The sequence below is a fragment of the Musca autumnalis genome, unplaced genomic scaffold, assembly GCF_047663935.1.
Source record: "Musca autumnalis isolate F117 unplaced genomic scaffold, ASM4766393v1 scaffold_2, whole genome shotgun sequence".
Taxonomy (NCBI): domain Eukaryota; kingdom Metazoa; phylum Arthropoda; class Insecta; order Diptera; family Muscidae; genus Musca; species Musca autumnalis.
Window position 1 is genome coordinate 209,324,190 of NW_027411755.1, and position 27,391 is coordinate 209,351,580.

The 27,391-nt window shown below is 36.6% G+C and overlaps 1 protein-coding gene across 2 annotated transcripts in view; it reads left to right on the top strand.

Annotated features, from left to right (window-relative positions):
* Window positions 1-13,462: 13,462 nt before the first annotated feature.
* LOC141395201 (serine/threonine-protein kinase MARK1) overlaps window positions 13,463-27,391 on the top strand; it is a 344,095-nt gene continuing 330,166 nt past the window's right edge. For both annotated transcript variants that reach the window (XR_012410568.1, XM_073970735.1), the window contains exon 1: window positions 13,463-14,750. The gene's annotated coding sequence lies outside the window, so the exon portion shown is untranslated. The remainder of the gene's footprint in view (window positions 14,751-27,391) is intronic.

The following is a 27,391-nucleotide window of genomic DNA, read 5'->3' on the forward strand; positions in this document are numbered from 1 at the left end:
TCAGCTATGTTAAATTTTCAAAAATATTGGTGATATACCCTCGTTAGGGTATAAAAAAAATTTTTTAATTTATTATATTATGGATATTTATGAAATTAGTCGTATTATGTACATTAATCACAAAAACATACGATTGTATACAAGTAAATGACTAAAAACTGACTTTGCATATGAATGCTATAGCATTCACGTCATCCTACGTCACCATGAAAATGAATGCTATAGCATTCACTTCCGCGAACGTGTTAAGCAAGAATGCCATACCACTTATGTGCTGAGGTCTTAAGTCAATCGATCTACCAGTTGACGAATCTGTCCGGCCATTAATGTTCTACAACATCGGCAAACTTCATAAGATATATTTCGAGAATACACAGCACAGATGGCTTTTGCGACTGGTCTCTCATAGTAGAACGACCTCCCATCACTCATTCCATAACTTGTGGATGAAAATCACTGTGAGACTTATTACGGGTCACTGCAGGGTTAGATCTCTAACGTCAATATGGCATGACAGTGTCATTGACTACGGTAGGTTATGCAAACGAGGTGGAGACTGTCGAACATCTAGTTTGTAGGTGCCCTTGTTGCAAACATGAAGACACCGATTGCTGAGTAAATGGGAGATAGATGAACACAATGGACCAAAAGTCTTCGATTGAAGCAGTCACTATTTATTAAATTAAACCTAACCTTACCTATAGTTATAACCATCAGAATATCAAAAACTGGGTATTCTATTAGGAATTAAATCAAAAATTCTCTACCAGATGGTTTTATATTCCCATAAAAGGAGCAAATCCAACTTTGAGTTACTTCGAACTTCGTTTTCTAATGAAAAGTTCCGGTAGGTTCTTGTCTATTTTAACTGCAGACCGTGTACCACTTAGTCTAATGTACCACTTAATATTATGAAGGAGGTACTCTACGGTGTGGACCGACATGGCTCATTTGGAACATAGACTTTTTATACCCTCAGCATTTATGCTAACGAGGGTATATCGTCACCTGAAATGGCCAAAGACGTAACCATAAACTCTTTGGGCATTTCAGGTGACGATATACACTTTCATACGGGCAAAATGTGCCTCATCGAAATAATGGTTTTAGACCCCAAGTATGTTTGGATGAAATCCGCTTTAGAAAATTTGTAGTCGATTTACCAATGTCCGTCCGTCTGTCTGGCTGGTGAGCACGATAACTGTCGGACGGATTAACCGATTTGTACCAAAATTTGGCTTTCGTAATATTTTGTCCAAACTTAGTTCAAGTTCCAAGATGGGTTATATCGGTCCAGTCCTTCCGGTACCTCTCTCACAAAAGTTCGAAAATGTTCGGAAAATGTGTGCTCACGATAAGTATTGAAAGGAGTAACTGATTTGGTCCATACTTTGTACATCGTAAAATTTCTATCAGACTTAATTGAGGTCCTAGTATGGACTCAAGCGGTCCACTCCTTCGGGTACCTCCCACACAAAGTTTTGGAAAAGTTCAGGTTAGGACCTGTTCTCGAATCGCTTTGATTTTTGTTGTAACAACTTGTATTCACTGTCCCCCACACGACGGTGCAAGTTTCATTAGGGGCAAGTCCATACTTCCTGAGAAAATAGCTTGAAATGTGCAAAAAAGGCCTATGACACCGTGTGTAGTGGTTGGAGCGCAAGCTAACTCTCGAACGGATCAACCGATTTGGTCCAAAATTTAGCCTTCGTAATATTTTGTCAAACCATGTTTTGAAGAGTTCGAAGATAAGCCATATCGGTCCACCCCTCAAGGTACCTCCCACACAAAAGTTCAAATTGTTCGGAAAAATTGTTCGCACGATGACTGTTGAAGGGAGTGACCGATTTGGTCCATACTGTATACATCCTAATATATCTACCAGATATAGGTACATAGATCAGGTTCGAATTTGGTATATATTTGTCCACTCCTTCGGGTATCTATCAATATAGGCCATTTGCCTCTGAAAAGACTTGTACCTTCGTAATGGGTGCATCGAATACAAGTTGTTGAAAAAAGAATCAAAGCAATTCGAGAGCAAGCCTTAAACTGCACTTTTCTGAAATTTTATCGAAAAGTTTTGAACTATTGAGGGGGAGGTAACTGAGGGAGTGGGCCGTTATGGCTCATATTCGAACTTAAACTAAGCTTGGACAAAATATTCCAATGGCCAAATTTTGGACCGAATCGGCGAATCGTGAGCTCCAGCCACTGCACTTGGTGTCATAGGGGATTTTTATAGCTTCGGGCCATTTTCTTTAAAGGGTCAGCAAATACAAGTTGTTGCAAAAAAATAATGCGATTCGAGAGCAAGCCTTAAACTGCACTTTTCCGAAATTTTGTATGGGAGGTACCCGACGGAGTGGACCTATAGAGTCGATATTTGAACCTCATCTAGGTCTGATATTTCCACCAGACATAGATGAGGTTACGATGTGCAAAATTTTTCCATCTTCGAACTTAAACTAAGTTTGGACAAAATATTACGAACGCTAAATTTTGGACCAAATCGGTTAATCCGTTCGACAGTTGTCGTGAGCCAGCCAGATTGTCTGAAACGGTCTAAGACCATTTTGCCTCAGGAAAGTATATATGAATTACACTGAACAACAAAAATATTTTTTTTGGATTTCCTGTCCCCTAAATGATTTTCATTTGATCAAAAAAACTTATATATGAGATTTTATGGCGACGGGTTAACGTCAACCCAGCGATCTTTGCTTCCATAGTAATTTGTATGGTTCCAAAGGCACATTTTCACGAAAATTCTCTAAATGCCACGATCATGGTCCGATCGATGAAAAATTTTACCAGTGAATAAAAAACTATTTCTACAAAAAAATTTGAAAATTGGACCGGATTTTGATATAGATTTTGGGCCCCCTATATCTATATCAAAATCCGATCCGATGAGTTTTTTTTTTTTTTTTTTTTTTTTTTTTGATAAAAGTATTTTCATATAGTCAAATTATAAGTCTTGATGTATAAATAATTAAAATTTAGTTTTTAAAATATTATTTTTGAGAATATGTAAAATTTCTAAAATGTGGCGAAGTCGCCACCCACATGGCGCATACGCCAACGGTTACCAAAAATGTCATTTACCATATATCTTCCTTAAATATCAACATTATACGAAACAGGAACATGGTTTCTATTGATTAACCAAAAATGATCCTAATATTGATAAAAGAAACAGACTTTAGCAGTAAATTGAATTGAACTTAGGTATAAGAATATAATATTACTACAAAAAGATGCGTTTAGCATAATATGCAATTTTAACTTCCTATTACAGTGTGTTGTATCTATGGCATAAACAATTTAAGTTGAACTCGACAAAGTTCTCACATTAACTCACCCCGATCATATCCTGGCGTAGACGCCCCACCCCCAACATATTACATAACCCAACATACCAAATAAAAATAAAAAGTAATAGGACTTGAGAATAATTTTATAAAAATAGAAAATTCACAATCAATTTTTAACAATGCTTGAAAAACTATTACATGCACAAACTTTTCTTAAGTCTGCCTGAAAAGTATTTTGTTAATTGACATTTGTTGATAAATTAGTTTTTGTAGAAACTTTTTTTGTGATCTTTTAGTTTTTATGTAATTAAATGTATATCCGCGTTGCGTTAACAAATAAATATCCGTGTTGTGCTGAAATATAATTGCAATGCCAAAAAATATAAAAAGTGTTGAAAGACAAAAAAGTCAATGAAGAAGTTCGGTTGAATTCTTAAAAACCAAAAAATTACGAATCCGAAGAAGTTTTCAGGATTGGTGACATAAATAGCGGTTGTGATGAAAGTAGAAGTGAATGCGAACAAAGTGAAAGTGATGAAAATTTGAATAATTATATAATTTACATTCATACATATGTTCTCATACACATCCCCTAATAGACACGGGAGATTTATCTCATATCAATCCGTGCACGCCGCTTCATATTGAATTATATGGGACCAACTTGTTATCGCTGAATCCGAACGGAGTGTTTTACGACACCACTTGTATAAAAGTTTTTCATGGTTGATCAGAAAATGTCGTCTACATTACGCGGATCGACATTTTGCCACCGTTGGAGAGTATGATGTTTTTGCCCGACCTTATGGTGCGCTTACTATTGCTGCGACACTCATTATCATAAATTGAAGAAATCATTATTCAAGATGAGATGGCTAAGTGGAGGGTTGGTGGAAGTGATCTATTGAAAAGGAACGGAAAGGAAGTGTTCGAAATTTAAGCACAACAAACGCAATACAAAGTAAGTTTAATTTACAAAATTAACTGAAAAAGTTATCACTAATTTCTACTTTTCGTAGTGCCGCAGCACCAATGACACATTCATTCAAGACGGTTCGCGAAAAATCGTATAAAGATGCGAAACAATTATAAAAGCAAAAAACGTAACTGTAAATATAATTATTTTAATTATATCATAGAGTGAAAACTTAAATCACTAATCAACTTAATTTAAATTAAAAAATAACAATGATAAAATACACTACACACTTTGTTAATTTATAACTAAATCTCAAAATATGAACTAAATTTATAAAATGTTAATAAAAAATTAAAAAAAATATATGTAAGCTTGTTTTACTATTACAAGAGCAAGCTTAAGATAATATTAATTGCATAAGCTTGTTCTACAATTACAACGGTAAGCTTATAAACAAGGGTTCCGTTTCGATTTTTCTACAATTATGACATAAACTTTAACAACTGATTTCTCAAGTCTTTTATAAGCTTAAGGCTTATGTTGGTAAGCTTATTTTAATATAATTCTCAAGCTTTTTTGGTATGTTGGGAATATTAATAATTTCGGCATTTGTAATTATTGTTTTTTTTTTTCATACAAATTACTTGGATTTCTGTCCTTCAGTAGTTGTCTTTTAACGGTATAAAATATATTTTTGATATCTCAAATGGCAACCAAGTTACAAAAAATATAGCTACCATGAACTAATTTCGCAATACCCTGAAAAACACAAAACATCTACAATAATATCTTTTGTACAAAATCCGAATGACATTTCTTCCTTAAATCACATCTGGCCTCCCCATGTTACCATATATCCCTTAACCTTAATGCACTTTCTCCTAGATTCCTCAGTTTTATTGTACGCCTTTTCGCAATATTGTTCAATTCTATTAAAAATAATTTGTATTAATAACAAAATATAAGCAATCATAGAAAGCATCATCATCATTTCGTTCTTTTTACTGCACTTCACCTGGCTGGCTGATGTGACAAATTTAATGAGTTCATTTTTCAAGGTTATTCCGAAAGAAATGACACATTCTATCAATTCTAAATTCTTTCGTTCATAGACAGTAAACAAATTGAAACGAATGAGACAATTTTTTATGGTGAAATTAAACATTGACTTCGTGTAAAAATTCATACGCCTACAGGCCGTCGTGGGATAAGCATCAATCGATCTTTGTTTGGCTGTATCCCACCACTTCATGAATTCATTTGAGCACTTTTCTGTTACTGCATTTAGAAAGGAATGAATTTTAGCTGCTATAAGTTCATTTGAAACAAATGAATGAGTGAAAGTCAAGGAATGTTGAATAGTGTTGGGTGAATATGAGAGAGCGTGTGTGGGAGAGTGGGAAATGAATAATTGTTCATTTGAGTAAATTTTACTCACTAAAATACCGACATGCGGAAAAAATAAACAAAGTGCACTTTGTTTTGACACTCTCTTCGTGAGATAACAGGAAGTTTATAAAGAATATAAACAACACCACCGAAATGTGTAGTGTTGCCATGGTTAGGATTAATACATTTTTGTACCCTCAGCATATATTGCATATATTTCTAAAGAGGGCATATACACTTTCATATGGACACAATGTGTCTTATCTAAAAATGGTTTTAGACCCCAAGTATGGTTGGATGAAATCCGTTTCAGAAAATTCGGAGTCGATTTAGCAAGGTCCGTCCGTCTGGAGCGCTCAATAACTCTCGAACGGATTAACCGATTTGGTCCAAAATTTGGCTTTCGAAATATTTTGTCCAAACTTAGTTTAAGTCCGAAGATATTCCATATCGGTCCACTCCCTCGGGTACCTCCCCCACAAAAGTTCCAAATTTAACGCAAAAATTCTGCGCACAATAACAGTCGAAGGGACTTACCGATTTGATCCATACTTCGCACATCTTAATATTTCAATCAGACATAGATTAAGTTCGATTATGTACTATATTGGTCCAATCCTTCGGGTACCTCCCACACAAAATTTCGGAGAGGTACAGTTTAATACCTCCTCTCGGATCGTTTTGATTTTTTTTGATTGTTGTTATAACATGTATTCGCTGCTCCCATTACGATGGTATAAACTTTAACTTTTTGAGGAGCATGGCCATACTTCCTGAAAAAATGTCCCGAAAACTGTAAATACCCGCTAAGTCACCATTTGTAGTGGATACAACGCACGATAACTCTCCAACGGATAAACCAATTCGACCCAAAGTTTTGCAATCGTAATATTTTGCACAAACCTAAATAAAGTTCGAAGATGGGCCCTAATGGTCCACATTTTTGATTACCTCCCCCACAACAGTTCGAAACATTTCGCTAAAATTTTGCGCAAGATAACTCTCTAAGGTCCACACTTGGTACTTCGTGATATCTCTACGAGACATAGACCAGGATATAATATGGACTAAAAATGTCAACTCCTTAGGGTACCTCCCACACAAAATTTTGAAGAGATGTAGTTAAGACCTCCTCACCGATCATTTTTATTTTTGTTGTAATAACATTTATTCGCTGCTCCCATTACGACGGTATAAACTTTTTGATTGTCGTATTAAAGTCCTCATATAGCAAAAACTACTTCACGTATCAGTACCAAAATTCAGATTCTTCTTAATTAATATGTTTTCTATCACTTCCTATCAATAAATTTGTTCAACGAAGTATTTAGTTTTTACCATTTTTGGCCACGGTCGCACATAGGTAGATATTAAGTAATTAGGCGGCCAAAAGTCCAAAATTCTAAATACTAGCTAGGCACAAAATTTTGAATTCTAGGTATAGTAAACACTTCCGAGAATTACCCCCCACTTTTTTTTAAAAAACTATACGTCACCGATTCCGTGCAGTTAGACGCATTTTGATTGTTGACTTGATACGTATTTCTATTTGGGCACCCAAATTATATCAAATTTTGCAATACGCATTTATTTTTATTTTAAGTTGTGTAGTGAAATGAAAGTGATAGTGATTCCTATAGCTCAAGTAAGCTTCTATTAAATAAATAATAGTTTTATCTTTAATTTTTAACTTTCGTTATATTTTTCGGTAGTTGAACATACCCTCTTTTTCACAGAAAAAAAATTATTTTTTTTTAATTTTAAAAGCAATTTTGTTATGGATCAGGATTCGTCCGGGTCATATTTTTTTTTGTTTATTGAATACGTTACACATTCAGCTTTTCTATAAAGAAAACAATAGCCGCCGAATCCCGCCTATTTCTTAAATACAGCAGTTCAAAGTATTTTGTTAAAAAAAAAAATAAAAAACCATTTTTTTATTTTATGTTTTTTGTTAACTATGGAGATACCTAGTTCGTCGGGGGTGAAAATAGTGACCCGTAAATGTCTGTTTGAGCAAATGCAACTACAAAATTTAACAAGTTTGGATGAGAAATTGGAGTTTTTAGAACACCACTTGCTATTGTCTTGCGGAGACTCTGTGGAAAGAAAAAAGAACCTTAAGCATACATTTTCCTACATCAAACACGAATTTAAAAGGAGATGGCTAAAAGCTCATAAATTTGAAGACGTTTTTATGAAAAACAAACAGAAGTGGCTGGAAGGCACTTTTGAAATACCAGTGCATTCGCTTAATCAACCAGGTCGTCCGAGCAAATCATTTTCGGATTCGAGTGAACGAAGCAAGAGAAGAAAAACTGAGGAAATTTCATCAAATGTTGATGATGAAATGATTATACATGCCGCACAAGTCGTATTGCAAACGAATGGAGAAAGAACTGACTCGAAATTGCTCAAAGAAATAGGAAAATCACCAACAAAGGCTAGTAAAATATAGAAAAGCTTATTCCAAGACCAATGAAACAATTGCTCCTTTGACCCCGTTCCAAGCACTCAACATGTTCGTAGAAGCTGATCTAACAAGACGACAATATGAAATAATAAGGACAACTAACCCAAAGCATTACCCTTGTTACGACCTTTTGTTGAAATCAAAACAAGAATGCTACCCACCAAAGACGGCATTGCGAGTAACGGCTACCAGCGCAGAAATTAATTTACAATGCCTAATGGATCATACTATTCAACGGTTATCAATCTAACTGGAAGAAGTGTTATCAACTCTTAACGAAATTGAAAAAAATTCATTAACGATAATTTATAAATGGGGGTGTGACGGGTCACAACAAGCACGGTACAAACAAAAATTCTCGGAAGACGCCGAATCCGATGCTGGTATATTTTTGAGTTCTTTTGTCCCACTTCAAATTATTTGCAGAAGCTCGAAATAAACATTTTCGGTCATACAGACAGAATTTTTCAAGAAAATTTTCAAGGGAAGAATGCAACCGTGATATTTATCAAAGATTGCTTCTTACTTCAGATCCACTCATAAGTAGTGAAAGATCGTTAAAGAAAACTTCACACAATATGTTTTCCAGTGAAGTTATAGAACTATTAGAACCTGCCGAACTCCACACACAATCATGCATTGAGCACGAAGAAGTCGAGATAGAAACATCTATTAATAAGACAATTTAATTTATTTATAATTTTTATTTATTTATGATTTATGAAAATAAAATGTGTTTTTATTATAAAATATATGTTTTTCTTATTTATTTTGTTAAATAAATACATATTTTTTAAAAATACTGTCTTTCGAAGCCATTAATGTCCAAAAATATTTTTGGCCGCCTAAATATTTCAAATCGACCACTGTGGGTCGTGACACTGTGTGCTGTTGTATCAGGGCTATGCAAACATTAATATAATGGGAATGTCCAGTATTAGGTATTCTGGAGACTTGGGAATTTTCAGATAAAATATATTAATTTGGGCTTAATTTAATATCTATCTCCTAGAAAATTGGCAACCCTCAAGAAAGCAATGCATCCAAACAAACACCATATATAAACAACAACAACAATAACGCCAGCAAAAGCACACAAACAAGTGAGAAATGTGGAGCAAAGTAAACAAGAAAAAAATATGTTGCTTGTTTACAATTAACAACAGCACATCAGCGGGTGGTTGAACTTAAAAGAGCCACATATAGACACCCACATTCGCTTGCTCCCAAAAAGTGATGCCAACTTACTTTACTTGCCAACTTATAAAAAAAGGTAGTTATCTGAGAGTTTTTATACCCTCCACCATGTTCTTGCTAGAATTGGGCAATCTCGTTCAATTGAACGATCCGGATCACTGTCCTCGTTCAAAGACGAATGAGTAACATCATAAAAACCAACGTGTGCAATTAAGTATACGCAGTTTTGTTTGTGATCCGGATCGTTCAATTGAACGAGATTGCCCAACTCTAGTTCTTGCAGGTGATACAATAATACCAAGGTATGTCTTCATTTGATGTCAAAACATATTTTAAATCAAAAATAAATTGTAAATATTTCTCTTCCATAAACAATATCTGTGTACAATATCTTTATTTAAGCTTCGCGAAGAATATTTTACCGTTTTCTTCTACCTTTTGTGGATATTTCGCGCAAACAAATTTGTCAGCAAATGAAGACTACCACCTGAATTCGCCTTTTGGGTCACCTTGTTAAATTCGCCTTACCCTCCACCATAGTAGGGAGTGTATATTTAGTTTGTTTTTCGGTCGTAACGCATTGAAATAATCATTTGCGGCCCTATAAAGTATATGCATACATATATTCTTGGTCTGGGTACAATGCTATGACGATCTATGCATGTCCGTTCGTCCCTCTGTTGTAATCACTCTAACATCCACAAAAATGGTGATAGGACGCAGAAATTGTGTGAAGATGCCTCTTTTGTTTGCTGGCAGGTCAAGTTGGGCTATGTCGGACCACGTTTTGGTATTCTGATTTCAGGTATTCTGACGTTTTTTTTGTCACATTTTCAGACCGAATTCTCTATAATTTTACATTTAGAGTTTCTAGTGACCAAAAAAATATATATCAAAAATAATGGACATAGGTTCATGTTTTTCCGTATTTTGAGGGTTTTAGCTACAATTTTTAACCGAATTAGTTGTAGTTTGACTTTTGAGGTTCTCAGTGGTCACTTAGATCGCCAACATAAGCCCATGTGATGCTATAGCCACCAAATAACGGTACCTCCAGATGTTCGGTAGGATTTCAGCTGCAATTTTTGACCGAACTACCTGTAATTTGACATTTGAATTTACCAGTGTTCGAGAAACTTCTTTACGAAAAATCAGCAACATATGTAGGTGTTATGGTATATATATGATATATATATAATGTAGGTGTTATGGTATACCCCCCATATAACGGTACCACCCGATTTTCGGTATTTTGACGTTTTTAGTCACATTTTCAGACCGAATTAGCTGTAATTTTACATTTAGAGTTCCTAGTGACCAAGAAACTTATATTATTATATATCATATAATATTATATATTATTATATATCAGTCGGCTTTGCCGACAGAGGTATACCTTCAGCCTGTGTAAATTGGAACACATTTTTCCAAAAAAAACGTATGTATTCAGATTTGTCGTATGAACTTGCCGGCAATGATATGGATTAGGAAAAAAAATCAAAAGTTTGCGGGGGAAGAACCTTAAGGAAAGGACCGACATAGTCCATTTTAGAAGTGTGTCTTATTTTGGGAGTTATTCCTCTCGATAGGAACATTATATCAGGAAACATGGACTTGCCCACGAAGAATATCATATCGCTGTATACAGGCCTACTAGAAAAACCTTTTGTAAAAATGTCCAAAGAATTCTCGCACAGATCCTTAACTGCACTTAAACAAAAATGTTAATCATATGTGTGGCTAGTACCTTGAGGAGTGGACCGATAGGGTCCACTTTTGAACATAAACTAAGTTTGGACACAGTATTTCCAGATTCAAAGTTTGCACCAAATCGGTTGTTCCGTTTTTGAAATATCGCGCTTACCATTTTAGCGAATATTTTCGAACTTTTGTGGGGAAGGTACCGGTAGGAGTGCACCTATAAGCACCATCTTCGAATTTCATCTAATATTCTAAGAATTATTACTATATTGGAAATATTACGAGTATCATAAGACTCTGTGGCGGCACTTGGCTTCCTCGCGGAAAGCTACATATAGTTGTGATTGGGATAACAAGGTCAACATATGAATAACATTTCAATTGAGATACTTCCGAAAAGAGATAAATGGCATATATCACAGGAAGTATGCTCAGATTTAAAAATACTACATGTGGCAAAAATGTTAACCTGATTCGACATTTCAAATCGAGTTTAATAAAATTCATAATTATACCCTCTCCACCATAATATAGAGGGTATAATTAAATCTTGATCAGGGTAAAATTTTAAGTCTATATAACCATGTCCATCTGTCCGTCCTTCCGCCTGTTGAAATCAAGATACAGCTCGCAATTTGTAAGATAGAGCTTTGTAATTTGATGCAGAAGTTTATATTACTATATGGGGCTATATGAATGCGTGGGACTATGCCGACAAAATTCTGCCGAAAAACGAAGGCTAAGTACTAAATTTCAGCCAAATTTCAAAATACCGAAAATGGGGTGGTATCGGTCTATGGGGGGTATATCAAAACGTGGACCGATATAGCCCCCATAGAACGGTACCACCCGATTTTCGGTATTTTGAAGGTTTTCGTTCAGTATAACACCGAAAGAGCTGACATTTGGTACTTAGTCTTCGTTGGGGGTATAAAACTTTTCCTCAGATTTTTGTCGGAAATTTGTAGGTATAGGTCCACGCCTTCATATAGCCCCACCATAGAACGGTACCTCCGGATTTTCGATATTTTGAAGGTTGTGGTATGAATATTCCACCGAAATGGCTGAAATTTGGTATTTAGTCTTCATTTGGGGTATAAAACTTTCATATGAAATTTTTCGGTATAGGTCCACGCCTTTCATATAGCTTTCATAGAACGGTACCTCCCGAATTGCGGTATTGTGAAGGTTGTGGCCTCAATATTCCACGGAAATGACTGAAATTGTGTATTTAGTCTTCATTTGGGGTACAAAACTTTCCATATGAAATTTGTCGGTATAGGTCCACGCCTTCATATTGCCCCCAAAGAATGGTACCTCCAGATTTTCGGTATATGGAAGGTTTTGGCCTCAATATTACACCGAATTGGCTGAAATTTGGCATTTTGTCTTCATTTGGGGTATAAAACTTTCCATATGAATTTTGTCGGTATAGGTCCACGCCTTCACATAGCCCCCATAGAATGGTACCTCCCGAATTGCGGTATTTTGAAGGAAGGTTGTGTCCTCAACATTCCACCGAAATGGCTGAATTTTGGCATTTTGTCTTCATTTGGGGTATAAAACTTTCCATATGAAATTTGTCGGTATAGGTCAACGCCTTCATACAGTCCCATAGAACGGTACCTCCCGAATTGAGGTATTGTGAATGTTATGGCCTCAATATTCCACCGAAATGGTTGAAATTTGGTACCTAGTCTTTATTTGAGGTGTAAAACATTCCACCTGAAATTCGTAGGTAAAGGTCCACGCCTTCATATTGAAGTGTACGTCGCGATTTTCGGTATTTTGGCCTCAATAATCCTTCGGTTGTGGCCACAATAATCCTCCGAAATGGCTGAAATTTGGCATTTAGTCTTCATTTGGTGGTACAAAACTTTCCATCCGAAATTTGTAGGTAAGTCCACGCCTTCATATAGCCCCCATAAAACGGTACCTCCCGATTTGCGGTATTGTGAAGGTTATGGACTCAATATTCCACCGAATTGGCTGAAATTTGGTATTTAGTCTTCATTTGAGGTATAAAACTTTCCATATGAAATTTGTCGGTATAGGTCCAGGCTATATGAACCCCCATAGAGTGCAACCTCCCGATTTTGGTATTTTGAAATGGCTGAAATTCGATATTTAGTCTTCGTTGGGGGTGCAAAACTTTCCGAAATTGCTGGAAAGTAATTGTTCAGTTGTACTTCAATACAACTCGTCAAGGAGGTTATAACAAGTTCGGCCGGGCCGAACTTAACGCCATTCTTACTTGCTTTATGCGATTTTCATTTGCCACTATTTTAGCGATTTTTTATAAAACACAAAGTGGTAACATTGCCACTGAGCATTGTTTACCCCAATATTACTCTTACAAACGGAATAAATGGGGAGAAGAAAAACACAACAAAGAGAACCTGTACTCAGCCCCAACGATAATGTTGTTGTGTGGGGCCATAGTGCAAAGAGATGATGACGGCCACCATCGTGCTGATGATGGCTGTGCTGTGATGAATGAAGGAACAGTGAAAGAACGGAGCAAAGCAACAACGAAAGAAATGAATGCGAAAAAAATACTTTTTGCAATTGGGAACCCCAACAGTTCTTTACAAACACTCAACGTGAGCGGATGTTTTGAGCGTCGTGCCCGCGATTGATACGGTCGATGCGTTTTTTTGCTTGCTGTAAAAGAATAACAACAAAAATTTGAAATTTTGTTATTGTTTTCAAAAAGGGAAGAAAGAAAGAAAATTGGTGCATAGTGTTTCCGTTTACATTTGGATGAAATCGAAAGCGTAGAGGAAAAATATAAAAAAATATAATAGAAAATATTAAAGAAGTTATACCTAGTTTCTGGAGTTAAAGTTAAGCTAGTTCAACGATGATGATGCTATGCTCTTCGGGCGCTCGTGTGTGATAAATTTCAAAAGTTAAGAAGTTCATTTGAAAGATGCTTTCCTGCCTTTCATGTAACACTGGTGATGATAAATTGTGAGAAGTAAGAGATAAAGATGCTGATTGAATGAGGAGATAATGTTTTGATTTACGTGTTGAGATTACGAAATTGTGTAATTCGAAGTTCCAAAACTAAGCTGCCATCGCCGGTAATATTTATGCCATTCTTGTCAAAGTGCTGATAAAAGCTGAAATTGTTTGAATTTCATGGCAGTGTTTTTAAAATTGAATAAACAAAAATAAAAAATAAGTCAAACAACTATCGCGTGTCTTCTTGCAGTTCCATGCACTTCTGCTGGCCGGTTAATGCACAAACAAACCCCCCTCAACATTGAGTTTTGAATAATTCATTAACGATTCGAGGTTTCCATAAGCAAATAAAGAAACGAGTGGCTTTTCATATTCAATTGAAAACCACTTTTAGGCCCACAATGTCCATGAATCCATGAATTGAAAAAGAAAAAATAGAAAATTGAAAAAAGGAAAGAAATACTAAAAGGAAAATCTAATCAAAAAAATTATTACAATTTTACATTCAAAGCTACATAAAGTTGTGTTCCGGTGTTCAATGCCACATAATTGTTATTAATTTGCATAAAAGTGTGGAAATAAAACAAGCGTTCGTCTCCCGTACCTAGCTTCCGCAGCTTGTTCATGATTTAATTAATCAAGCAAAAACATTCCTTCATTCATTCATTGATGTTCTTCTGAGCTGATTGACTGACTGACTCGTTGTCGGGCTGAGTGTCTGTCTGGTTGGTTTGCTGACTTCTGGTTGCTGGCTGCTGCATTCTTTCAATTGGAGTATTGAATAACGGTAATTGAATCTGTCATGTTTTTTTACACTTTTTTCCTCAGAAAAAGAGAAATATTAATAAAACAAATAATAATAGCAACACCCGCATTATACCGCTTATAGGTAGTTATAGATAGATGGAAGACTGTCAACAGCATGGCAATTATTTAACCCTAGATTCAACTGGTACATATTTCAGAGACGTAGCCAGCAGGGAGCGCACAGTGTTCGCTGCCATTAGCCAAAATTAAAGAAATGAAAGTCTAATTTTTGGTACCAAAGAAAAAGAAAAATTTTAACAGTCTGGATTTCGAGGTGAATTTAATGCAAAAGTTAGGTGAAAGTAAAATATTAATACTAAACGAAATGAACTCTATATTGATTAATAATTTAATTCGAATATTGAAAAACAATGTATTAACTTAATTTTTATGCAGCTGTGTGTTTGTTAATTTTTGGGTTCATTATTGAATATGCATGTTGGCTGGAAGACTTTTGTAATGTCATTTCTTCAGTATAATTAAATTTCATGTAAGGTTTTAGTTATGTTCCCCCTCTTTTCCCCCAACGATTTTATTTAAATATCAGTAGTAGTCTAAAGATTTTATTTTCAAACTATCAGCTGCGTATTTCTGCGACTTTGGAAATGGTACCCAAAATACTGAGGGCACATTTCAGGGGGTTTTTGTCATTTTTTCAAATGTGCATGTGATACATTTCAGCTTTTTAAATATATAGAAGAGACATTGTGCGGTTTAGTTATAAGAAGGATACGTCAAAATGTGGTCCTCAATGTAAAATTTGGAAAATTCAGCCATTTTTATTGATTATTACGGCTAGAACCCTAAAAATACCGAATATTGGCCGGTACCGATTTATGGGGACAACATCAAAGGGGGGGCCTACATAAATCGACAATGTTTCGGGTGTAACCTACCTCCAGGAAAGATTAAGTGTCATTTCGGCCAAATCCCTATCAAAACGTTGACCCATTTCAAAAATTTTTTGCAAGTAGGTTTTCTAACACTAGGGAATACCGATAGCCAAAGTGTAGCCAATTTCATTGGAAGATGTGGTCAAGACCCCCAAACTGCCAGAAATCAGGGGGTACCGTTCTATGGGGGCCATACCTAAAGTTGGACCTATGTTGATTTTTTTTTTGCTTCTTTATACCCTCAGCCTTTAGGCTAAAGAGGGTATTTACACTTTGATACGACCAAAAATATGCCTCATCGAAATAATGGTTTAGACCCCAAGTATGTTTGTACGATATCTGTTTCAGACAATTTTGAGTAGATCTAGCAATGTCCGTCCGTCTGTCTGTCTGTCTGGCTGGTGCGCACGATAACTCTCGAACGGATCAATCGATTCGGTTCAAATTTTGGGTATCGAAATATTTTGTCCAGATTCGATTATGTGCGTGAAAATAAATACGTATTTAACTAGCGAAGACATAAACCAGCGGCGTTGTATAACAAATACGTTTTGTGTAGTATAACAGTTAGAACTGCATGTAAACAAGTTGTAAAAACGTATTTGACAAATACGCACATACATATATACGTATGTCAGTTAGCCACATACATACAAACATGCAGATCCCATTTTAGAAAACGGCAAATAATTCGAGAACTAAAAATAGTTAAAGAATACGGAAGGTGGCGTTGGAAAGGCCATCGAGTATCCTTTCAGGATATGCATTGTCCTTAAAAATCGATAATAGGAATTTTGGGAAAAAAATTATATTCTTTAGATTTAAGTTCGAAGATGGGCCATATAGGTCCACTCCTTTAGGTACCTCCCCCACAAATGTTCAAAAATTGTCGCAAAACTTGTGCGCACGATAACGCTTGTAGGGAATAACCGATTTGGTCAAAACATTGCACATCGTGTAATTTCTACCAAACTTAGATTAGGTTCCAATATGGACTCAATCGGTGCACTCCTTCGTGTACCTCACACACAAAATTTCGGAAAAGTTCAGTTTAGGACCTGGTCTCGAATCGCTTTGATTTTTGTTTATGCAAGTTGTATTCGCTGTCCTCTAAACGACGCTGTAAGTTTAATTAGGGACAAGTCCATACTTCCTGAGAAAATAGCCTGAAAGTTACAAAAAAACCCTATGACACCGTGTGTAGTGGTTGGAGCGCAAGATAACTCTCGAACGGATCTGCCGATTCGGTCCAAAATTTGGCTTTCGTAATATTTTGTCCAATCTTAGTTCAAGTTCAAAGATGGATTATATCGGTCCACTCCTTCCGGTACCTCCTCCACAAAAGTTCGAAAATGTTCGGAAAATTTGTGCGTACGATAACTCTTGAAGGGAGTAACCGATTTGGTCCATACTTTGCACATTACGAAATTTCTACCAGACTTAGATGAGGTTCCAATATGGACTCAATCGGTAAACTCCTTGGAGTACCTCCCACACAAAATTTCGGAAAAATTCAGTTTAGGACCTGCTCTCGAATCGCCTTGGTTTTTGTTGTACCATCTTGTATTCAATGTCCCCTATACGAAGGTATAAGTTTCCTCAGAGGCAAGTCCATACTTCCTGAAAAAATAACCTGAAAGTTGAAAAACAAACCCTATGACACCATGTTTATGGGTGGAAGCGCCAGATAATTCTCGAACGGGAATGCCGATTCCGGCCAAAATTTGGTCTTCGTAATATTGTTTCCAAACTTACTTTAACCCCCAGTTTATGTATTTCGAAACGTAAATGTGTGCGCATGAAACACACCCAAACTATAGTTTTTTAAAAATATTTCCTTTGCTTTTGCTTCAAAACAAAAAATCAAATTTGAAAAACACACTCAAATTTGGTAGTTTTTCTTACGCATTCGTTTTCTTATCGACATACATAAACAGGCCCTAAGTTTGTAGATAATCCATATCAGTCCACTTCTTCAGGTACCTACCCCACAAAAGTTCGAAAATATTCGGAAAAATTGTGCGCACGATACCTCGTGATGGGAGTGACCGATTTGGTCCACATTCTCATAATATCTACCAGATATAGATCAGGTTCGAATATGGACTATATTTGTCCACTCCATCCCGTACCTCCCACACAAAATTTTGGATAAGTTCACTTTAAGACCTGCTATTGAATCACTTTGATTTTTGTTGAAGCAACTGACATTCGCTGCCTCAATTACGATGGTAAAAGTTGTTTCAGGGGCAAGTCCATACTTCTTGAGAAAACAGCCCGATGGGTGTAAAAACCCCCATGTTCCATGTCGGTCCATTCCTTTAAGTACCTTTTCCGCAAAATGTTTGAACTTTAATCCTAATCAACATTTTTGTCGGTTCATACGACCAAAATTTTGAAACCCCCTAAATACATAATTTTTTTGTGAAAAAAGTGTTTCAATTTGCATAGGCTGAGGGCATATCTCTGTCGGCAAAGCCGACTTATACTTTTTTACTTGTTTTATATACAATTTATTCCTATTCCCAGTTATGTTAAACTAATATCTTAATTATGCCCTTGGACATTCCGTTTGTAACACATCCAAATATTCATCGGAGACCCCATAAGGAATATATATTTTTGATCAGGGTAAAATTCTCCGTCTGTTGAAATCAAGATACACCTCGCAATTTTAAAAATAGAGCTTTGTTATTTAGTACAGAAGTTTCTCTTACTCCTGGGATGTTTGGTATTGAAAATAGGCCTCGTTTTGATATAGCCCCCATAGAACGGTACCTCCCGATTTTCTGTATTTTGAAGGTTTTAGCCTCATTATAAAAGCGAAATGGCTGACATTTCGTATTTAGTCTTCGAAGAGGGTACAAAACTCTCCACATGAAATTTGTCGGTATCAATTCACGTCTTCATATCGCCCCCCATAGAACGGTACTTCCCAGTTTTCGGTATTTTGAAGGTTGTGTCCTCAATATCCCACAGAAATGGCTGAAAGTTGGTATTTAGTGTTAGCTGGGGGTTCAAAACTTTCCACCTGAAATTTGTCGGTGTAGATCTACATCTTCATATAGCCCCCATAAAACGGTACCTCCCAATTTTCGGTATTTGGAAGGTTGTGACCTCAATATCCCACCGAAATGGCTGAAATTTGGTATTTAGTCCTCGTTGGGGGTATACAACTTTCCACCTAAAATTTGTCGGTTTTGGTCCACGTCCACATATAACCCCCATAGAACGCTACCTCACAATTTTCGGTAGTTTGAATGTTGTGTCCTCAATATCCCACCAAAATGGCTGAAATTTTGTATTTAGTCTTCGTTGGGGGTATACAACTTTCCACCCGAAATTTGTCGATATCGGTCTACGTCCTCATATAGCCCCCATGGAACGGTACCTCCCAATTTTCGGTATTTTGAAGGTTTGGCCTCAGTATCGCACCGAAATTTCTGAAATATGGCATTTAGTTTGCGTTGGGGGTGTACAAATTTCCATCTAAAATTTGTCGGTATAGGTCCATTTTTTCTATAGCCTCCTTAGAACCTCCCGATTTTCGGTATTTTGAAGGTTTGGCCTTAATATCCCACCGAAATGGCTTGAATTTGATATTTAGACTTCGTTGAGGGCACATTTTTCAAACGAATAACTGCAATTTGGTATTTAGTCTTAACTAAAGGTACTATACATTTACGCAGGTACAAAACATCCCTTGCAACAAATCAGACAGTATAGGTTCACTAGAGTTATAACTTTTTTACAACTTCGTATCCCTGTATGATATTTTGAAGAGGTTTTACCTAAGATTACATAAAATCTTAATTATAAAGTGATTCGATGAAAAAAGCTTTCGCACGCAAAGTTTTTTTTAACTTTTGTGGAAGATATACCCGAAGGAGTGAACCGATATGGTCCATCTTAGAACATGTTTCAATTTTACGCAAAATACTACAATTACCTAATTTTGGACCGAATCGATTTATCCGTTCGAGAGTTATCGTGCGCTCCATCTACTACACATTGTGTCTTATTTACTTACAGCTCGTGGTTCCTGCGACGTCGATATTCACCGTCAACGCAGATTGGTCCGTAGATCTTTCGAAGAATTTTTCTCTCAAACACACCAAGCACTGCCATGTCTGCTTGCGCAAGTACCCAGGATTCGGAGCCATACATCAGCACAGGTAGTATTAGTGTTTTGTAGAGCGTTATTTTTTGTTTGACACATTGTGTCATAGCGGTTTTTTAGAGTTTTCGGGCCATTTTCTCAGGAGGTATGGACATGCCCCTGAAAATACTTGTACCGTGGACCGATATAGTCCATATTCGAACTTGATCTCCGTCCGGTAGAAATATTACGATATGCACAGTATGCGAAAAATTTTGAACTTTTGTGGGGGAGGGAATGGACCTATATGGCCCATCTTTGAACTTAAACTGGGTTTGGACAAAACATTACGAAAGCAAATTTTGGACCAAATAGGTTGGAGAGTTATAGTGCGCTCCAGCCAGGCAGACAAACAGACATACGGATGGACGTTGCTAAATAGACTCCAAATTGGCTGAAACTGCTTTCGACCAAACATACTTGGGGTCTAAAACCGATGAGGCACATTTTGCTCGTATGAAAGTGTGGGGTATATACACGTTCACGTTAGCATAAATGCTGAGGGTATATAAAATTGTTTTTTGTATTTTTTGTTTTTTTTATCAGGTATCTAATAAAAAATAGAAAAAAATTGCACAGTGGGCTTGGATGCAATTTTCTCGATTTAATATTTAACCATTTTTTTCAATGATTGCACTCTTCGATTTTCTTGAAATTTGTTTGTATTAAACTGCGCTTAATTAAAAAAATTTTAAGTTGGGATTCGAATAATTACTATTTTTTCTTAATTTTATATTATAAAATTTGACAAAAAAAATTCTGGAAGTTTGCACAATTTGAAACATTGGTCCATTATGAAGTGACTCTATGAAAAAGCTTTCAAAGTTTTTTTATTTTTCCAACTTTTGACAATTTTTTGAAGTCACTGTAAGCAGATATTTAACTGAAAACAAGGTATAGGGGAACACCACATAACCAAAATGACATAACCGTTTGTTTCTCACTAATTTTATCATCTTATTATAACATATATGTATATAATTTTATATTATATAACTTTATTTCATATATCATAAATCTTAAAAGTGGTTTGTGCGGGACCTTTTTTTAACATTTAAATGGAATAAAAGTTATTTTAGTCATTAATAGGCAAAATATCATTCATTCGTGCAACAGGAAATACTTTTTTGAGAATTTTTTTTTTTCATTTCATAAAATTTTTTCAAATTTTTTTAAGTGATTTGTGCGGAAACTTTTTTTATAAAAAATTGAATGAATGTTATTTTAGGCATTAATAGGCAAAAGTTCATTCATTCTTCACTTCTGGTATAACCCCCATATAAGCGTAGCCACCTTTTAAGCTTTTTTTTTTAAAGATTTTAATCACAATTTTTTATAGAAAACTTTCTCGCAAACAAATTGCCCATGTATGTATATCGAGGTTTAAGTCTAGCAGTTATTGCCCAATTTATATTTATTTCGAGGGTTTTTGTCAAATTTTCTAACCAAGATTGCTGTGTGTTGCCAGAAAAATCTCAATTCGGATAATTGCAATGGAAAGAACTACAATGGCGTCCCATATGAGCTCTTTTGAAGGGAGTATTATCATTTAGGATATACTACTCCTGCAATAGGAGGAAGAGCTTAGTTTTTTTTTATAAACGAAAGAAAAATAATTGTTCTTATTCACTTCAATACAGTTCGTGGTGGAGGGTCGAACTTAATGCCGTTCTTACTTGTTTAAATTCATTTTTATTTCTTTTTTTATTTTTTTGCTCTGTCTTCTTTTCCTGTAATTCTTGTGGTCACTTTGTGGATTCCCTACAAATGTCAAATATTTTATTAGAATATTATGTGAACAATTTATAACTTTCTTTTGTTCTATTTTTGTTAGTGTTTCTTAGAAAAAAAGAAACGAGCAAGCAATACTTTTCATAGATTATTCCATTATGCAGAAATTTGACACTCATTGAAAATTATTTCGATGTGAACAGGGAAATCAGGCTGTATTCTGTGTAAGTGAGTCGATAAAAAAGATTCAAGAAGAACAAGTAAAAAAGTATCAGTCGGCTTTACCGACAGAGATATACCCTCAGCCTGTGTATATTGAAACATTTTTTTCCCAACAAACGTATTTATTTAGGCGGTTTGAAAACATGTTGGGCGTATGAAGCGACAAAAATGTTGATTAGAATTAAAGATTAAAAGTTTCGCGGAGGATATACTTAAAGGAATGGATAGACATAGACCATTGTGAAGTGGATCTCCAGCCACTACATATGGTGCCATAGGGGGTTTTTACACCATTTCGGCTGATTTCTTAAGAAGTATGGACTTGCCCCTGAAAAAACTTTCACCATCTTAATTGAGGCAGCGAATGCAACTTGTATCAACAAAAATCAAAGTGATTCCAGAGCATGTCTTAAAGTGAACTTATCCGAAATTTTAAGTGGGAGGTAACCGAAGGAGTGGACAAATATAGTCCATATCGAACCTGATATATATCTGGTACATATATTAGGATGTGTAAAGTATGGACCAAATCGGCCACTCCCTTCAAGAGTTACCTACGAACAATTTTTCCGAACATTTTTGAACTTTTGTGGGGGAGGTCCTGAAGGAGTGGACCGATATGGCTTATCTTCGAACTTAGACTATGTTTGGACAAAATATTACTAAGGCCAAATTTTGCACCGAATCGGCAGATCCGTTCGAGGGTTATCTTGCGCTCCAGCCACTCAAACGGTGAAATAGGGGTTTTTTGCAACTTTCAGGCTTTTTTCTTAGGAAGTATGGACTTGCCCCTGATGAAAGCTGTACCGTTGTGTGGGGGACAGTGACAGTACAAGTTGCTACAACAAAAATCATAGCGATTGTAGATCAGGTCCTTAACTGAACTTATCCAAAATTTTGTGTGGGAGGTACCCGAAGGAGTATACCGATTGGGTCCATATTGGAACCTCATTTAAATCTGGTAGACACTTCACGATGTGCAAAGTATGGACCAAACCGGATAAGCCCTTCAAGAGTTATTGTACGTACAAATTTTCCGAACATTATCAAACTTTTGTTGGGGAGGTACCGGAAGAAGTGGACCGATATAACCCATCATCGAACTTAAACTAAGTTTGGACAACATATTACCAAAGACAAATTTTGGACAAAATCGGTTGATCCGTTCGAGAGTTATCGTGCGCTCCAGCCAGTCAGCCAGAAAGACAGACGGACGGACATTGCTATATCGACTCTAAATTGTCTGAAACACATTTTGCCCAAACATAATTGGGGTCTAAAACCATTATTTCGATGAGGCACATTTTGCTCGTATGAAAGTGTATATATCGACGCCTCCAAACAATAGTATGCTAAGTCGACTTAGCATGTTTTCAAGTTCTTTACATTTTTATATTTAACGTCCTTTAACTTCAATTCTGTCAAATTTTGGTAATGATCGGACAATCCGAACAGAAGTTATATACAAATATTTACTTAGCATAGTACTGAAGGTCAAAGAAATTTCCAAACTTTTAGAGCTTGTCCTGCAAAACTCGCATTTCAGAATTAGCAAACTATTATTTGGAGGTGTTGAACGTCCTTTAACTTAAATTCTGTCTAATTTTGGTAATGATCGGTCAATCCGAACAGAAGTTATAAACAAATATTGACTTAGCATAGTACTGAAGTTCAAAAAAATTGCCAAACTTTGAGAGCTTCTCCTGCGAAACTCACTTTTTAGACTTAGCATACTATTATATGGAGGTGTCGATATGTACACTGTTAGCATAAATGCTGAGGGTATAAAAACCTGGGTCGTACTAAAATCAGAGAATTTCAAATATTATGCCTATCCATGTACTTGATAATTTGTAATAATTATTACAAAGTGCTTACGTTTTAGGCCAAATAAGGGAAATGCATAGGCCAAATGAAACTTTATAAAAGTTGAAAGACAGACAATACTATAAGAAAATACAAAAAAAACACACAAAATATGCGAAAATATCCGAGTGTTACGTCAATTTTTTTGAACAATTTTTGCAACATTCATTTTTCACGAGTGCACACAACCACTTGCCTCTCACCATTAAGTGGTACATTATTGTTTATTACTATATCTGAATCTATAAAATCAATGAATGAACATCCATATAACATACTTGTTTCATTCATAGGGTCCTTTTATACTAATGTGTAATAAAAAAAAACAGAAATAATAAAAATAGCCCTCTACACAAAAAAATAAGTGGGTTCTGACTTTGGAAATTCATATCTCAGCCAATTTTTTACAATCCTCTTAAGGGGAACAAGGGTCTAAGAAAATATAACTCAGTAAATTTGTTTTCTCTGGGAATACCTCTAACAGAGTAAATGGAGTTAGTATACTCTTATCACCAAAAGCCAAGAAAGCCCTCCTAGGATATAAAGCCATATCCGAACGAATCATCATGGCAAGGCTCAACTCAAAGTTCTGCAACATATCTATCGTACAGTACTACGCCCCAACGGAACCCGATGATGATGATTCAAAAGATTTATTCTACTCTCAGCTTGACTCGGCTATAACTTCTCTGTCAAAGGGAGACATCAAGCTTATTATCGGTGATTTTAATGCCAAAGTGGGTTGTAATAACAGCAATTTAAGCACAGTTATGGGCAAACAAGTGCTTGGAACGATAACGGCGATAGACTTGTCGAAATGCCAGAAATCGTCTATTTATTGGCGGCTCCAAAAACATCCATAAATGCACATGGGTATCACCATATGGCCAAACGCGAAATCAAATCGACCACATCCTCATTAGTAAACTCTTTCTGGGCTCACTGATGGATGTCAAAACGAGACGCGGAGCTGATATCGACAGTGACCACATTCTGCTAGTTGCTACTCTACGTTTAAGACCGGCCGTTATAAATCGCCAACATCAAAAGCCCATCTAATTAAACCTCCTGCGACTGCAATCCGCAGAAACGGCCCACAGATATAAGGTAGGCCTAACAGAAAAACTCCGGGGAAACAACATGATAAACGCATGGGACGATATAGCAACAACCTGCAGAGAAGTAGCAACGTCCGTCATTGGAACTGCGCAGCAACCTTAAAAACTATGGATCAGTAACGAGACTCTCGATGCAATAAAATATTACGCACCATTCTATATTTCAACAAGCTGGCTGAACAAGCAGAACAGGTTTCTAATATTGGTAATATTCGTGGTGTATACGAAACCATTAAGCAAATGAGTGGTAACAATATTAGACCTATAGCAGCAATCAATGACGAAAATGGTCGTGAACTAAGCAGCCCCGATGAGCAAATAGACCGCTGACATCGGGTTTTCGCCCTGGTCGATCGTGTGCAGATCAGGCATGACCAAAAAGAGAACGGAGAAAATGTGAATGTATTCAAAAGATTGGCAACTTATAACAGTGTGTTTGTAAGTTTGTATTCACGCAAGCTATAAAACAATAACAAATCAAAACATTTGTTCTCTTTCTGTGCATTCGGGTCGTGTGCGTGTAAATTGCCGAAAATCATCGACACTACCGTGCCAAATGTGACCATGCTTGGTGCAGATCATATCAACTCCCCACGTATAATTATCGAACAGTCCGCTGAATTAAATTCATCGTTGTATCTCTTGTTCGTGGATTTTGAACGAGCCTTTGATACCATCTACCGAGATGCTATGTGGAGCGCCCTTATAAACAAAGGCATCCCTCTTAAAAATGTAACCCTGATCAAAGAACTTTATAGAGACGCCGAAATATCAGTCCGTTTCAACCTGTAAGGGCGTAAAACAGGGCTGCCTCCTATCTCCCAAGCTTTTTCTCATACTCTTAGATTCTGTTTTAGAGGCAACAAACGTCGAGGCTCCCTATGGAATTCGCTGGAATGCAAACGGTTTTCTTGGCGATATAGACTACGCAGATGACATCTGCTTTTTCGCCCACAGCTTCGACCACATCAGTGCTAAATTGGAAACGCTAACGCGTAACGTCTCCAAAGTCGGTCTAAAAATAAACACTAAAAATACCAAGCTTATGAGAATAGGCTCAACATGTCAAACCCCACTCACAATAAACGGGCATACCATTGAAGACGTAGACCACTTTTGTTACTTGGGAAGCAAAATTACTAAAGACGGATGATCAGAAGCAGACATCAGAGACCGCATAAAGAAGGCAAGAAATGCTTTCCGTTCGCTCAACAAAGTCTGGAGGTGTAACGCAATATCAACCTCAACAAAAACCAGGATATTTAACAGCAGCGTAAAATCTATTCTACTGTACGGCTGTACGACTTGGAGTTTCACGCAAGCGACGACTCTGAAACATCAAGTGTTTATCGACCTCTGGCAAACTACTGCTCCGAACTAATTGTAGCCCTGTTGAAATAGAAATCCGCAGGAGAAAATGGGTCATTGCCAGAACAGAAAATGGACATTGCCAGAACCGTGCTAGACTGGAATCCGCAAGGACAACGAAAAAGAGGACGTCCAAGAAACAACTGGATTCGCTGTACCAAAAAAGAACTTGAGTCAGTCTATATAACCTGGGGTCAAGCAAAATACCTGGCCAACGATAAAACAAAATGGAGAGAGCTTGTCGATGCCCTATGTTCAACCTGAACTTTTTACATCTGTTTTGTATTTTTATACCCTCAGCATTTATGCTAACGAGGGTATATACACTTTCATACGGGCAAAATGTGCCTCATCGAAATAATGGTTTTAGACCCCAAGTATGTTTGGACGAAATGTGTTTCAGACAATTTGGAGTCGATTGAGCAATGTCCGTCCGTCTGTCTGTCTGCCTGTCTGGCTGGCTGGAGCGCACGATAACTCTCGAACGGATGAACCGATTCGGTTCAAATTTTGGCTTTCGTAATATTTTGCCCAAACTTAGTTTAAGTTCGAAGATTAGCTATATCGGTCCACTCCTTCCGGTACCTCCCCCACAAAAGTTCGAAAATGTTCGGAAAATTTGTGCGCACGATAACTCTTGAAGGGAGTAACCGATTTGTTCCATACTTTGCCCATCGTGGAGCGTGTGCCAGACTTAGATCAGGTTTTAATATGGACTCAATCGGTCCACTCCGTCGGGTACCTCCCACACAAAAATTTGGAAAAGTTCAGTTTAGGACCATCTCTCGAATCGCTTTGATTTTTGCTTTAGCAACTTGTATTCACTGCCCTCCATACGCCGGTATAAGTTTCATCAGGGGCAAGTCCATACTTCCTGAGAAAATAGCCTGAAAGTTGCAAAAAACCCCTATGACACCGTGTGAGGAGGTTGGAGGGCAAAATAACTCTCGAACAGGTCTGCCGATTCGGTCCAAAGTTTGGCCTTAGTAATATTTTGTCCAAACATAGTTTAAGTTCGAAGATAAGCCATATCGGTCCACTCCTTCAGGTACCTCCCCCACAAAAGTTCAAAAATGTTCGGAAAAATTGTGAGTACGATAACTCTTGAAGAGAGTGGCCGAATTGGACCATACTTTACACATCCTAATATATCTACCAGATATAGATCAGGTTCAAATATGGACTATATTTGTCCACTCCATCCGGTACCTCCCACACAAAATTTCGGATACATCTTCACTTTAAGACCTGCTTTCGAATCGCT